The 14,787-nt window shown below is 57.6% G+C and overlaps 1 protein-coding gene across 5 annotated transcripts in view; it reads right to left on the bottom strand.

Moving 5' to 3' along the window:
* The window catches only part of AHDC1 (AT-hook DNA binding motif containing 1), a 64,801-nt gene extending 56,369 nt beyond the window's left edge, over window positions 1-8,432 (bottom strand). For 2 of the 5 annotated variants that reach the window (XM_036114297.2, XM_078073589.1), the window contains exon 1: window positions 7,650-7,901. The gene's annotated coding sequence lies outside the window, so the exon portion shown is untranslated. Of the gene's footprint in view, window positions 1-7,649; window positions 7,902-7,978; window positions 8,218-8,416 lie in introns of those variants that run through there. The other 3 variants (XM_036114296.2, XM_036114293.2, XM_036114294.2) reach the window with 3 other exon arrangements.
* Between the last annotated feature and the right edge of the window lie 6,355 nt (window positions 8,433-14,787).

The raw sequence follows: 14,787 nt of genomic DNA, 5'->3' as shown, positions 1-14,787 counted from the left end.
ACGCTGGGGCTATGTGTGTATATGGGGCAGCTGGGTGTCAGAAGGGCGGACGTATGGGGAAGTGTCGGGGCTGTGTGTTTGTAGACGGAGCAGTTGTGTGTTTGGGGTGTTGGAGCTGTGAGTACAGGCGGAGCAGCTGTATATTCAGGTGTTAGGGGCCACACTTGGGTCCCTGTGCTCGGACACGTGATGGGGCTCAGGGTGAGGGTAGGTGCCCCTGGAGATGATGGCGCAGAGTCCTAGCCTTTGCTCAGGGGCTGCCTGCTAGAACCCCTCTTCTGGGGGGGTGCCTGCCCACCCCCAGACCCTGTGTGGGGGTGTGGAGAACGGGGGGGGGGTTCGTCCATCTGTCTCAGCCCGTGCCCAGGCCAGAGGAGCAGAGCCGCCTCCTCGCTCCCTGGGGGGCAGCAGCGGATCTCAACCCACCCATCTGCCTTCAGATGGTTGAGGCAGGAGCCTCCACAAAGCTGCCTGGAGGGCATCACTGTGTTTGAAGAGGCACAGGCTGGGGGGTGGGGGGAACTGCACAGCAAACAGTCCTCATGGAGGCTCCTTTGAAAACCACTGACGCCAGGAGAGAGGAAGAGGGAGGACAGGGGCGGGTATGTCTGTCCTTGTGCGTCTGTGTGGGTCAGTGCCCAACTGTGAGCCTCCGAGCCCCTTCGCATGTGTTCATGCTGACGGCCTCTGTTCAAGCAGCGTCCTGGCCTTGGAAAACAGCCCTCCAACCCTGGCTGCGAGCTCACAGCCTCACCCAGGAGCTACCACCCCTCACACACGCACACTGCCTACACCCACACACACCCCCCCCACCTTCACATCTGCGTTAACACTGCACCCTCACACACACACACACACACACGCAGCTCACCGCCAGGGCCCTGTACCCTCGTGTACATACCCCCACTACACCTGTGACATACACACCCGTCCGCACGTCCATGCCCGGCCAGGAGCTAGCACACGTACACCCACACACTCCACGCACCTTGGCTCTCCCTGCCCCACCCACACCCCACCTCACACGCGATCATCTCTTTCTCACGCACGCCGTAACAGACACTCGCCACGTTGCACCTGTACGTGCGTGCACGTGTCCGTAGGTGCACACGCTCACCCTCACAAACTCTCAAATGGCTCTTCCACATCACTCAAGCCACCCGCCAGCTCCCTAGGAAGGCTCCCACTGGCTGACAGGGCCCCCACCAGCTGGGAAGGAGCAGGAGGACATACCACCCCTACCCAGACACCTGGGAACACTGATCTTCACCTCCAGAAAGAGCCCTCCCCCTGCTCTGGTGTGACTGCCACTGTATGTGTGAACGTGTGATTGTGTGTGCGTGTGTGTCAGCAGGTCCTGAGACCCCACGATGAGGCATGTGTGTCACCACCTTTAGGGATAAGGAAGCATAGGTATGCGTTCCCCAGTTACACTTGTGAGATGTGGGATGAGTGTGAGGGTGGAGACTCACGTCATAAAGTGTGTGTGTATGTGTGCGTGAAGGTCTGTGCGGACAGGTATGAATACGGGAGTGCATTTACACAAGGAGACACCCAGTGAGTGGTGAGTGTGATGTTTTCTGACACAAGAGATATGTCCATCTTGGAGTAGGGGTCAGGGCTGGGAAAACTGCTCTAGTAACTCCCTCTGCAACAAAAAGAGCAGGGAGGAGGGGTCTCTGCGTGCTTCTCCCTCTCTTGTTCTCTCTCTTTCTCTCTGACCTCTTTAGCAGCTGGAAACTGAGCCGGGGGTGGAAGGAATGGAGACTTGGCTGGCCCAGGGGTTTGGGGAGGGAAGCAGGAGAAAACACCTTCCAGATTCTCATCAAATCCCTGTTTGTGGTCTGTAGTCTCAAGCCTCTCTGCCTCTCCTCTCTCTCTTTCTCTGTCTGGGTTTCCCCTTTCTTTATCTCTTCCTGTCTCTCACCCTCTCCCCGAGTCTCTCCTCCTCCTATCTCAGTCACCTTGTCTCCCCTCTGGGATCTCCGTGTCTCCATGTCTCAGTCTCTCTGTCTGTTTCTCTCTCCCCAGGCCCTTCCATTTTTCTGACTCCTCCTCTCTCTGCCAGCACCTCTGTCTGTCCGTCTCTCCCTGTCCTGGTCCATCTGTCCGTCTCTCTCCGTCTGCCTGTGCGTGGGTGTCTCTGTCCATCTGTTCCACCACCCATCTGTCTGGTTGTCTGTGTTAGTCCTTCTAAGGGTGCCCACTCGCTCCCCAAGGTACCCTCCCCCAGGTCAGCAAAGGCCTCTCCTGGCTCAGGGGGGTGGGGAGGGGATGCAGAGCTGCAGCTTCTGGAAGCTTCGGTAGCAGCTGGGCTGAGCTGGGAGTTCGGGGCCAGCCAGCTGCAGAAGCAGCCCCTCCTCTGGGCTCCCAGGCCAAGGACCCCAGAGCAGAAAGAGGAGAGAAAGCAGGGCCTCGCTGAAGCTGAGTTTGTGCATGTGTAGGTAAGGGGGGAGGCCGGGGGCCTCACTTCACCAGTGCCCCCTCCCCCCCAAAGCTAGGCCCTGCAGGAGACGGATCTTCGGTGGCCACCTTCCTTATCCCCTAGCCAATGGCAGAGATGCTGGGATCCAGGAGGGAGGGGCTGGGGGGGGTGCCAGGCCTTGGGAGGAGGGGCTAAGAGCTCCTGGTTTCTTGTCAGCTGGGTGGGAGGGGGGTCCTTCTCTCCTCCCTTCCAGGCAGTCCCTGGGGATGGCTCTAGTTCTGGTTCTAGCTCTAGGCATATGGAGCTCCCACAGGGGCCATTCCCGCCTCCCAGCTTCTCCAGAGCCTCTGACCCATAGGGATATAGGGGGGATATAGGAGTATCTCCCCCCCCAAGTGGAGGTTGGTTCTGGACATGTGGGGACCTTGATCCTGTCTAGGCACTCGCCATCCTGAGAGGCCCCAGGTAGCCCACCCAGCATTGCCAGACCAGCACCTTATTCTCTCTCACATACACACGCACACGCACATACGCGCGCAGAGTGTACCCTAGAGTTCATGGCCTGCCACCCCCACTCTCCCACCCAGCAACTCAGAGGACTCAAGAAGGAGCCGACCCCAGAGACACGCGCCCTACCCTGCACTGGTGGCAGCCTCCAAGAATACCTCCGGCACCCAACCAGCAGCTAGAGGTGACATCCCTCAGTACCCTCCCAGTCTGCTCTGTGCCCCTATTCCCTCTCCAAGAACAGTCCAAATCCCACAGTCCCACAACAGATGGGGAAACTGAGGAAGGGATGGGAGGGCACAGTTATTCCTCCTGAGACCCTGGCGTGGAATCACAGAGAAAGAAAGGGAAGCTGACCTACCAAGAGCAAAGTCCATATTGGCTGCTCCCTCCGCACAGCCCGACCGCTGGGCCAGGGCCAGAGGCTGGCTCCCTCCCTCTAGAGCTCTCCTTGCCCCCGGCTGGGCCCCCTCCCTCTCTGAGCTTCTGAGCAGTCCTCCCTGCCCTCTCCCTCCCAGCCCTGGCTCTCTCATCCTCAGCTCTTGGAAGCCTGACTCACTGTTTCCCCTCCTCTCCCCACTCCCTCCCTCTCTCTCCCGCCAGCGGCGCCTCCCCCTCCCCTGGGTTGGGGGGGGGCTCTGGCCACAAGGGTGCCTGCCTGCTCCTCTCTCTGGGGCTCCGGCCCCCCTCTGCACCCAGGAGGCCCCCTGCAGCTGTCCTTATTCTCTAACTACAGACTGCTAGAGTGCGAGGAACCTGGGTCCCAGGCCTGGCATGGCCAAGTATCTGTGACCCTGGGCAAATGGCTCCCTTCTCTAGACTTGGTTTACTCCTGTCAAACGATGGGTGAGGGGGTCCAACTGGATGATGCCCCTGGCATCTCTTGGACCCTAACATTCCCCGCCTTTAAAATCCCAGGTGCCCCTTGGCACGGAGCACAAGCAACCTGTGGGGCACTGTTCCTGCCTCAGGCCCTGGGCCCAGGTCCGGAGGAGACTCTGTTCTGTTCCCGGACATCTGGAGAAGGCAGAGGGAGACGCTGCCCTGGGGCAGGACCATTAGTCAAGTGACCCCCCGGCACACCCCTGTCTCCCCATTCTCTCTCCTCCTGTGGGAGTCTTTCCCTCTCTATTCCACCTGTCCTCCTCCCTCGTGCCAGAGACATTTCCTTGTCCCTCCTCCAAAAACAATGCCTGCTCATTCCCGGCTGTGGGGTAGGGAATGGCACACGCCTAGGCCTTCTTGGTCCCCTGGGCCCCACCTCCAGGGGCTGTGATCCTGGCTCTTCCCCTTGACTGTTTGCTTTCTCACTCCCTCATCCCTGGCTTCTGCCACCATCTTTCCCTCTCTCCACCTGGCACGTGGCTGTCTGGGTCTCTCTCCCATTGCCTCGCCTCGGTCCCCTAGCTCTCTCCCTGGGGGGGCCCATCTGCTGGCATTAGCAACAATGTTATCCTTGCTCCCTCCCGCATGCCCCATCCCCGCTTCCCCTCTCTTCCGAGCTGTCCCAAGAGACCCAGGGGACCCAGAGACAGAGCTGGGCTCCATCCCGTAATAGTGAGTCTGCTTGACCTCACTCAGCCAGACCAGAAGTGTCTGGGCATCTGGTATGAAGGCACGCGGCACCCCCTGGTCGTGGGTGACCGGCAGGAGACACAGAGCTCTGTATTCCACAAACAAACAAACAAAAAAAGTTGGCCTCGGGGTGGGACATAGGGGGTTTGAAGGGAAATGAGGGAGATCAGGTTAGCCTGGAGAAAGCCCCTAGCCAATGGGAAACAGAAGCAAGTAGAGGGAGTGGCTCAAAGTCAATGCTCCAGACTGATGTGAGAACCAGCAATGCCCCTCTAGGGTTCTGCCTGTCCAGAGCAGCAGCCCCCCCGCCCCCCCCCCCCAGTTTCCAGCCAGGGACACTTGGCCCCTCAAGTCTGGAGCACAGCCGCAACCTCAGGTGGAGATCCCATCCCTTAATCTCCAGTAGGGTCCAAGTCCAACCTCCCAACAGTATACCTCCACTTAGCTCAACAGGGGGTCCAGCAGCTTCCCTGCCAAGACCTAAGCAGGTGGAGTGGGGTTAACAGAGCCCCCCAACTCCCAAGCCCCCTCACCAACGTCCCGGTCAAGGTCTGGGAAGCAATGTGAAATAACCCTGGAACGCGCATACCCCCAAACTGAGAAGCTACACTATCCATCCACAGCATCTGGGGGTGCTGGGGCTCCCTGCCCCCCGACCCTGTTCCAGACCCCCCAGCCCAGCAACCGTAATAAACAGCAAGCTCTTTTTCTTTATGACACCAAATTTCTCCAAGCCCAACAGCTCCTTCCATCACTACCTCAGCCATAGATCACATTAAAAACTCACAGAGGGCAACTTAAACACATCACATTTGTTTCTCTCTATATTATTTCAAAAGTAACGGCATTAAAAATGGATTTTACTACAGAAAATAAATATCAGCACGTGGGCCGGGAGCCCAGGCAGGAGGAGGGAGCCCACCAGGAGAACGTCCCCGAGGGCTTGGGCACAGCTTTGGAACTGACCAAGGAGGTGGCTGAGGCCAGACAACACCCCGGGGCCCAGGGGGGATGTGTGGGGAGGGGATAATCCCTGCCCACCCAGGCACCTGCCCCAGTGCCAGACCAAGAGGGACAAGAATCACTGGTCTGGACTGGTGCCCACTGGTCCCCCTAAGCTCACACCCTCACTGATCTGTGCAACCTCTGAAGGGAGGGAGCTCTGGGGCAAGAAGTTCACCAGTCTCTGGGGGTTATTCCAACTATTGACACAGCAGGAGAAAAAAAATGAATTCAACTTACTATCCAGTTTGATTTTCCATTGCTATAAAAATAAATATACATCTGCTCCAAGGAGGGAGATGGCAAGCGGCATGCACATGCCACCTGGGGGGTCCCCCCACAGCTCACCACCACAACCCAGCCTGCCCCCCCTCCAAGCCAGGGGTGCGGGGGATGGACACACTGGTAATCTTTCACTTAAAAGCCCCAGCTCACACAGCTATACACACACACACACACACACACACACACACACACACACACACACACGGGGCCACACGGAACAGGAACAAGCCAACAATAGAAACACCCCAAATACTCCTGGCAGGACTCTGCCCAGGCCCGGGCACATGCCCCCGCCCCGCCAGCAGCAGCAGCGGACAAAATGTGGCCACCCTGACCCGGAGGCAAAGCTTGTCCTCACACCCTGAGCTCTGCCCAGGGAGCTGGGGCCAAGTCCCGCCTGACACCAACTGGTCCGGCGGGAAACGCCTGCCCAGCCAGACAGGCACAGGCCCCCCAAGGGTCCCTCCTTGTGCTCAGGGACCAGGCTGGTGCAGCCTGGCCCTGCCTCCCAGGGTGACGCCTGGGCCCAAATTCAGCTGGCCCTGCCAGTCAGGCGCTGGTGCAGAACCGAGGGCACCAGGCTCAGCCCCTCCCAGCCCGGCCCCAGGGCCCCCAAGCTAGGAGGGAGGGGGGACTCCCCACCCCTCCACATCTGGCCCTGGCCCCCAGGGTCTGCGGTAGAGAATTCCCGCCCCCGCTTCTCTCTCTCTCTCTCTCCCTCCTCCCGCTCTGTGCCCGCTGCCCGCCTCAGGGACAGCCCCAGCTCCCGCCTCCGGCCAGCAAGGCCCACATCCTTCCTCCCTCAGCTGGCCCCTTCGCCTGGCAGGAGGCTGGGGGGGTCAGGCTGCTAGGGAACCCCTCCAGCTCCCATTAGTCCTCATCCCCAGCCCCCAAACTCTGGGTCGCTGTCCCTTTTCCTGTAGAACAGGAAACAAGGTTATTTCCTAGACTCAGAGCCAGCCCCCTGCCCCTCTGGCTCTGCCCGGGGACCAGGACCCAGCAGGAGAAGGCGCCCTTAGCCAAAAGGCACAGGGATTCAGCAATTCACCCCCAGCTCCCGGCCCAGGGGGCTGACAGCTGTCACTCAGCACCCCACCCCCTGGGGAAGAGGGGACCCGATTCAATCAGAGCCCCAGAGGAAACGCATTGATAGGCGATTATTTATTTATTTATGCAAAAGTGAGCCGACTTTGTTCGCCAGGTAACCGGGCACGCGGCCCAACCCCTCCGGCCCTGGCCACCCCCAAATCCCTCCTCCGCCCCACACCCCCTCCGGGTCATTAGGTCCCCGCCCCTCAACTCCCAGAGCACCAGCGGAACCTTGGGATTTGGGGGTTGGAGGGGAGGGGCTCCTCCCTCCGCAGTCTCCCCCTTTCCCAGCGCCGTTCCTAAAATCCAGCCTTGTTCTCCGCTCCCACGGTCCCCCCTTCGTTCCCCCCCCCCCACATTCTCAGCAAGCTGGAGAGCAAATTGCAGTTTTAAATCCAAAGACCGAGGGAGGAGGAAGGAGGAGGGGGCGCGCGGCAGCGCTGGGCGCGCACCTCGCCCCCGAGCCGGGGGAGCTGCGGGGCGGCCAGGAAACCCGAGAACCCCCCCTCCCCGCCCCCCCTTCTCGTCCACCTCCCCCTCCCCCTTCCCGGCGCTGCCTGCCAGGCTTCGAGCCGAGCCCAGCCGAGCCGCGGGCCCCGGTGGAAACAAAGACCGATCGCACCGCGGGCACCGCAGCCACCGGGTCCCGCGGACCGGACCGGGGCGCGCGGAGGGGGCGCGGGCCCCCCCCCCGGTGCGCTGCACAAAAGAGCCCGGCCGGCCGGTCCCCAGCGGGGTCTAGGGCTCGGGAGGAGGCGCCACTCACCGGAGTGCTGGGCTGCCGGCTCCGTGGGTCCGAGCCAGGCGAGGGGCTTTGGGGGGCGTCAGTCTTCCGGCGGCGGCAGCGACGCGGGCGCCCGGCTGCTGGGGAGAGGAGTCGTGGAGGAGCCCTGAGCCGCCCGCCGTTGCTGACAGCATGGCTCGCGTCTCGGCTCACATTCTCCGCCGCTAACTCCGCTGGACACGGCCCCCCGCTCCCGCGGCGCCCCCCCCACCTTGATCACTCCTTCGCTCTCTGCGCCCCCCTCGCTCCCCCCGCCGCGCACACACTCTCACAGCCCTGGACACCCCCGCCCCCACCCCCCCATTGCAAACCTGGGAGGGAACGCGCCCCGCGTAGTCCTCCTCCTGCTCCTCCTCCTCCGCCCTCCTCCCTCCCGCTCTCCGGCTGTCTGTCTGTCTCTCTGACTGTCTCTATCTCTCGCTCTCTCTGCCTTTCTCTGCTTTCCGAGCTGGGTGGGAAAAGGAAATGAGGACAGAAAGCAGACGCTGGCTTTGGGTGGTGGTAGCTGGATTCCCTCTCTCCCTCCCTCCTCCTCCCCTCCCTCCTCCTGCCTTCTGCTCTCTCCGCTGCGAGCGGGGCTGAGCGCAGCCTGGCGGGTGGCTCGCTCTGCCCGCCCGCCCGCCCGCCCGCCTGTCTGTCTGTCTGGTCTGCCTCGCTCGCTCCCTCCCTCCGTCTCTCGCCCTCGCCCTGCCTGCCTGCCTCTCTCCGTCTCCGCCGCCGCCGCCGCTGCCTCTGCGAGCTCGCCTTACCTTCGCCGCTCACCATCCGGAACCCCAGGGGGGAGCGCGCGCGCGGCACGCCGGGACTTGTAGTCCCCACCCCGGCCGCTCGGCGTGCTGGGCGGGCGGGGCCGAGCCGGCTGCCCCGACGGCGCGGCCGGGAGCCCGCGGGGACTGCGCGCGGGCCCCTCGTGGGGGAGGGGGGCGCGTCCTCCGTTTACCAAGGGTGCCGGTTCTCCCGAAGGACTAGGGGTGTTTCTCTCGTTCCTTGTTCCCTGCGGGGGGCTCTGGCTTGAGCGGAGGTTGCGGGTGGGAGCGAAGGGGCGGGGTCTGAGAATGGAATGAGTCGAATAGGGAATCAAGGGATTAGCCAAAGGGCCTGCGACTTTCTGGGGCGCCCCAATTAAAGGATAGATGAAGAAGAGAGAGGGGAAGACCGGCTTTCTGAGTCTGGGGACGTTCTCCCTTTCTGAAAAGGTTTCTTATCGAGCAAAGCACGACGTTTTTGACGCGAGGGTTGCTCCAGAAACCTCAAAGCCCCACCACCGCTTCCTCCTCATTCAGGGACCCCCGTCCCAAGCTCTGACCGCTGGGTTTAGCCCCTGCAACTCCTAGTTTTCCTAGAAGTCCAAGGGTGGCCAGGGCACAGAAGTCCTGGATAATCCACAAATAGCACCCCTCCCCCTTCCTGAATTCGACTGAGCATTTTGGTTGTGTCAGGAAGCAAGATTCAACAGTTCAGAGTTCCTGCTGCGGCCAAGGGGCTGGGCTCAGCACTTTCACCTACCTCCTCTTCAGGTCACATCTGTTATCCAGCCCCTAGCTCCAGGCCCCCTGCCTGGCCTATCCCCACAGATGGGAATGTGCCCTGCCTGGGCCTCCTTACCAAGGGGGAACTAGCTGGACAGCCCACTGGTCCTACCCCACTGCCTAACCAACGCCCACTGCCTAACCTCTGGGCCATGGCAGGAGGTTGTGACTCCCAGGTCTCTGTCTGACCTTCACTCCCAGCATCTGTGTGTCCTCCCTTGGTACTTTAATTCAACAGATGTTAACTGAGATATGTAGAGCTCACAGGGGACACTGAGAAGAATAATGCAGGATCACTGTCCTGTCCTCAGTAGCTACCAGCATCAGCCCTGACTGGTACTCTGCTAGTCTCCCATTTCATCTGTGTGTCTGACATTCCTTAGCCATGTTTCTGCTGACTTTGTCTGTCTTGCCCCATGTCTGAAGCTCCTTCGCAAGTGCCTTTGTTCTTGGGCCACCTGTTTTTGACTCCTCCTTCGGCCCTGCAGGGTGATGGCCAGAGTGTGACAAAGGCAGGTGGTGACATTTCTCCAACTACAACTCCCTGTCACCACCTTCCCTACACCTCTCCCCCTCCCAAGCACCTCCTTTAGGACAGTCTGAAACCCCCAAAGGGCAAAAGAAGAGGGTTCTGGGGGCACCCTCTATTGGCCCTTTGATGGGGGCAGGGCTAGGAGGGCAGCAGCAATGAGAGAGAGTGAGGGTTCTAAACAGTCTAAACAGTACACCTATTTATCTGGCATCAAGGGGCTGCCACGGCCAGCTGGAGAGGCCCCCGTTTGGGAGCAGCTTCTCTTTGCAGGCAGACCTTGGGTTCAAAGATTTATTCATTGAATGGGAAGTATTCTAAGGTCAGATATTAATGAAAGCAGCGGTTTAAGTTGTTAGGGGCCTTTTTGGGTCCGAAGCCTGAGTCTAAAGTTATCGCAAATACATGAGGCTTTGGCATCTTGATCTAGCTGGTACCCCGTGGGAGAGACTTTAGCATTGGGAGGGTGGAAGAGGCTCAGGTTCCCCTTTCTTTTACCTAGTCTGAATCAAGTTTTGGGAGAAAGTTGGGTGTTTTAGGGGAGATGGGAAGCCCCAGGTAGATTGAGACGAAGAGCAATTTGGGAAAGGCATGAGAGGGGAGAGGTTTAGTGATGAGGTGCAGAGGGCAAGATCAGCTGGCTGGGCCATGGCTCCTTGAGTGACAGAGTAATAGACGTTAGGTTGTGTTTTCCAAGCATGCACCTTCCATCCAGGCTGTTTCAGCTGCCCCCTTCCCAGAGAGGGTGGGTATTATTAGCCCCTAAGGTATTGAGCATCACTGGAAACCAAGCATTACCGAGTTTTCCAGTCGTTTGGAGGCTGGTCTTTCTCTTGGAGCTTCTCTAAATTATGTTGGGGGGGGGGGGTCTTCCCAGACAAACTCAAGCTGATTCTTCCCGTGGGCTGCTGCCGCCACCTAGTGTCAACTCTCCATGTCTGCGCCAGTAGCCGCAGTCTAAAAGGGGGCTACCCAGTCCTCAGAAACAGTGTCAGGGTCACCACAGGCTGGGCAGGGTAGCTGTACGCTCCCCCAGAAGGCAGGCCTGAAGGAGAGGACCCAGGTTCTGGAAGAGCCTGCATCATCCTTTCTGGGCTCAGCTCACTCTAGCCACTTTTGTTTCAATGCAGCAGACGAGGGTATACCTAGACCCTAGGAAGTAGAGGTGGGAGTCTAGGGATAAAATTGTGGGACTACAGGGTTTGGAGGCCCTGTGGAATAGGAGCCAGACAGGCCCAGTTCTGATTGTGCATCAACTCTTGTATCCTTCACCTCTCCAAGTCTCAGTTCCCATATGTGTAAAATAGAGGAGTAATTCCCTCCTTGTTTTACAGGCAGGGCCGTGGAGATTTACTGAGCACAAGGATATGAAAGCACTTTGAAAACTGGCAAGGGCAAGTTGAGGGATTGAGTCGTGATGATAATAATGACAATAACTGGGGTGCCTGGGTGGCTCAGTAGTTAAGCGTCTGCCTTCGGCTCAGGTCATGGTCCCAGGGTCCTGGGATCGAGCCCCGCATCGAGCCCCGCATCGGGCTCCCTGCTCTGCGGGAAGCCTGCTTCTCCATCTCCCACTCCCCCTGCTTGTGTTCCCTCTTTCGCTGTGTCTCTCTCTCTGTCAAATAAATAAATAAAATCTTTAAAAAAAAATAATGACAATAACTGAGAGGTCAGAGCAGCTTGGAACCAGGCCCTTGGGGCTCACGTAAAGGGCAGAGTGAAATGAGCCTTGGGTGGGCATGGGCACTGCCTTCCCCGAATACAGAAGTTCTAGGGTTAGCCCCACTCTTGGAGCTCACCTCAGGGGAGGTGTGGTTTGCTTGAGAGTGGTTCAGCCCAGCCCACAGAAGGAGAAACTGAGGCTGAGAGAGGTTGAGGGACTCTTCTAAGCCTCTGAGCTACAGATCCAGGATCAAGAGACCCATTGGACTGGAGCCATTATGGCCTTGGTCTTCCCCTCTTCAGGATGGGAACAGCTCAGAGCTGGGGCCCAAGAGACCGTGGAAGCAGGAAGCCCCTCCTCATTGTGGTACAGTGGGATCTAAGGCCCCCAGGCCCCCATTATCCCTCCTCCTGGGCTAGCCCCTCCTCCTCGCAAGTCCTCCCACATTCCTCCAGGCAACAGGAAACCCCAGCTGCAGCCCAGACTTCAAACAGCTCCTCCCTCTGGGCAGGGGGTGTGGGAGGAGAGGCCAGAGGCCAGAGGGCAAAGGTCAGCTTTGTTCCTGTTGGAGGTGGTGAAGGACGGGGGTGGGAGGGGGGATGGGGACACAGAAGGGGGCAGGGTAGGGCCCTTGACAGCCACACAGTGTATGTGTGAGTGTGTGAGTGTGAGTGAGTGTGTGTGCGTGTGTGTGTGTGAGAATTCCTAGGTCTGTCAGGGTATGGTATGTGTGGTTCTCACTGTCAGCCTGTGTCTGGAGGTAATTGTATGTCCTTGGTTTCCCTTGGGCTCCTGCATCTGTGTGTGTATCAGTATGGATTTGTGGTCTGTGGGTGCTCAGCCTGGGATCCCACTGACATGTCTGTAGATGACATCACATGTGTCGATATGTATGGTTCACAGACCTGCTCAAAGCTATGGACCCTCCTATTAGTGTGACCTGGTGTGGCTCTTTGCATCAAGAGGGGTATCCCTGTCCTGCCTCTTCCCCTTCCATCCTAGCTCTGCCTTGGTCACCAGAGGGTTCCTTCTGAAAAGTGAATCTGACTTTGTTACTCCCCTGCTCAAAATCCTGTGGCTTCCCATTGTCCAGGGCTTAGAATCCTAGCCCAAATGCTTGGCAGACATGACCCATGCCTACCTGGTTGTCTTCATCTTTAGCCACAAATGCCCCTCAAATTTTACATTCCAGTCACGCCTACCTCATTATAACTCCTTGCACGTCCCATTTCCTGCCTCTGAGCTCACTTAATTCTGTCAAGTCTAGAATGTCCTTCTCTTTCTTCTCTACCAAGCAAACTTTTACTCCCTTTGCAAGTCTCTGGTGAAGCAACACCTCCACTGAGAAGCCTTCCAGACTTCCCCCTGTCCAACTGAGTTAGGACCCGACCCTGTTCTCCCACACACCCTTTATCGTCATTTTCAGCCTGTGCCTGTCCTATTCACCTCACTACCATTAAACTGTGAGCTCTCTGAGAGCAGGAACTGTGCCTTATCTCCCATCCTGTGGTGGGAAGTTCCTAAAGAGGGACCTAGTCTTCCCATCCCGAAAGTTTCCTAGAGTTCTGGGTGTAGTACCCAGAATGGACACTAGAGGGAGTATGGACATCACTCACTGCAGGACCGTCCAGGGGGGAGAGAGAGAGAGAGAGAGAGAGAGAGAGAGTGTGTGTGTGTGTGTGTGTGTGTGTGTGTGTGTGTAAAATGGGGGAGAGCACTACTGGAGTGTGTGTGTGTGTGTGTGTGTGTGTGTGTGTGTGTGTGTGTGTGTGTAAAATGGGGGAGAGAACTACTGGAGTGGATAGTAGGCCCATCCAGCTCAGTACTGAAACAATAGGATCCAGGATAGACACCCCCAATAAGTCCTGGCCAGGATCCAGGATAGACACCCCCAATAAGTCCTGGCCACCCCCCAGATTTCTTCTGTGACTTTTCTCTACAACTGAGGAGCCATACCCCTTGGATTTTCGACCCTTCTGCTTTTTGCCTCTAATCCCCCAACCTTCTTCTTCCATGCCTCATCTGCACCCTCACTCCTCCCATACATAATTATTTGCACTTGTCTGACTTGGCCTTGCTCTACCATATTTCTGAGCCTTTGCACATGCTGTTCCCTCCATGGGAGATGATCTCGCCCTCCGGCTGCTTCATAAGGCAGACTTTTCTTTCATGTCCTCCAAGAAATCTCCCTTGGCCTCCAGACTGACTTTGCCCCTAAGTGTTGTAATCATTTACTGTTCTGCCTCCTGGTCAGGACTAGCCTACAGGAGACATCAGTAAATGTGTGAAAATTACTAAATGACTTGGTTCTTTTATGAATATAATCCTCGGGCATATATGGGGCTACTCCAGACCCCTATCTACACCATGCCCTCCCTGAACTTGACTCTGGGTTAGTATTATACGTTCCCATGCTGCTCCATCAAATAAGGGAATATGACACAGTGGGATGCATGAGACTTTGAAGTCCAAGGGCTCAAATCCTGACTCTACCATCCAGCTGTGTGACCTTGGGCAAATGTTGTAGCCTCTCGGAGTCTTCATTTCCTCTTTTGAAAAATGGGAATAATCACACTGCCGCACAGCCTCGTGGTGAGGATCAAATTAGATGATGCATGTGAAACACCCAACGTTAGTCAATTAGGTGTCCTCCTCCCCCACCATGAACTTGGAAATAAAATTGCCCTCTGAGTCTTAAGCCAGTAAAATCTACACAGCATCACAGAGGAGAAGAGCCAGGTGGGGGAGTGAATGAGGCGAGAGATGGTTTTGTAAACGACTGAAGAGTTTTGTGAACGGTGGAAACCGCAATCAAGGTGACCCGCCTGTAATCTCAGGGAGGCAGGGCCAGGATGTGATTGAAATTGAGAAAACAGAGGCCTAATCAATTGCATTGTGCTCTATCAGAAGGGAACAGAAGGATGCACAGAAAAGGGGGTGCAAGAGAGAATTCATTCAGCTGCACCAGAGGGAGGGTAGGAAACCAGTAGATACAGGGATTCCAGGCTCAGGTGGCTCTGGTCTCTGCTGTGGAGCAACGAGGGCCTGGCAAACTCCAGGAGATTCACTATTCTGCTAGCTCATTGAAACTAAATTGGTGTCCAGGTACCAAGCATAGCCCCCTTTGAAAGGCAAGAGTATTCCGGTCCCAGGAGAAGACTATAGGGAGCTACAGAGACTAAAAACACTGATTTCGGAGTCAGAGGACCTGGTTCAAGCCCCTGCTCTTCTACTTAAAACTACTTACTTCACTGTGCCTCAGTTTCCTTACTAGTAGAATGAAGATACAACAGCCTGCTCCTCATGGGGTCCCGTGAAGCTTCAACGGCGGCGAGCACTTAGCAGGACGCCCAGCATAGAATATGTAATTTGTAAAGGCTAGTGACAGAGAGGGCGAAC

Source organism: Halichoerus grypus, chromosome 5 (assembly GCF_964656455.1).
Source record: "Halichoerus grypus chromosome 5, mHalGry1.hap1.1, whole genome shotgun sequence".
NCBI lineage: Eukaryota > Metazoa > Chordata > Mammalia > Carnivora > Phocidae > Halichoerus > Halichoerus grypus.
This window is presented reverse-complemented; position numbering and strand designations above follow the sequence as displayed.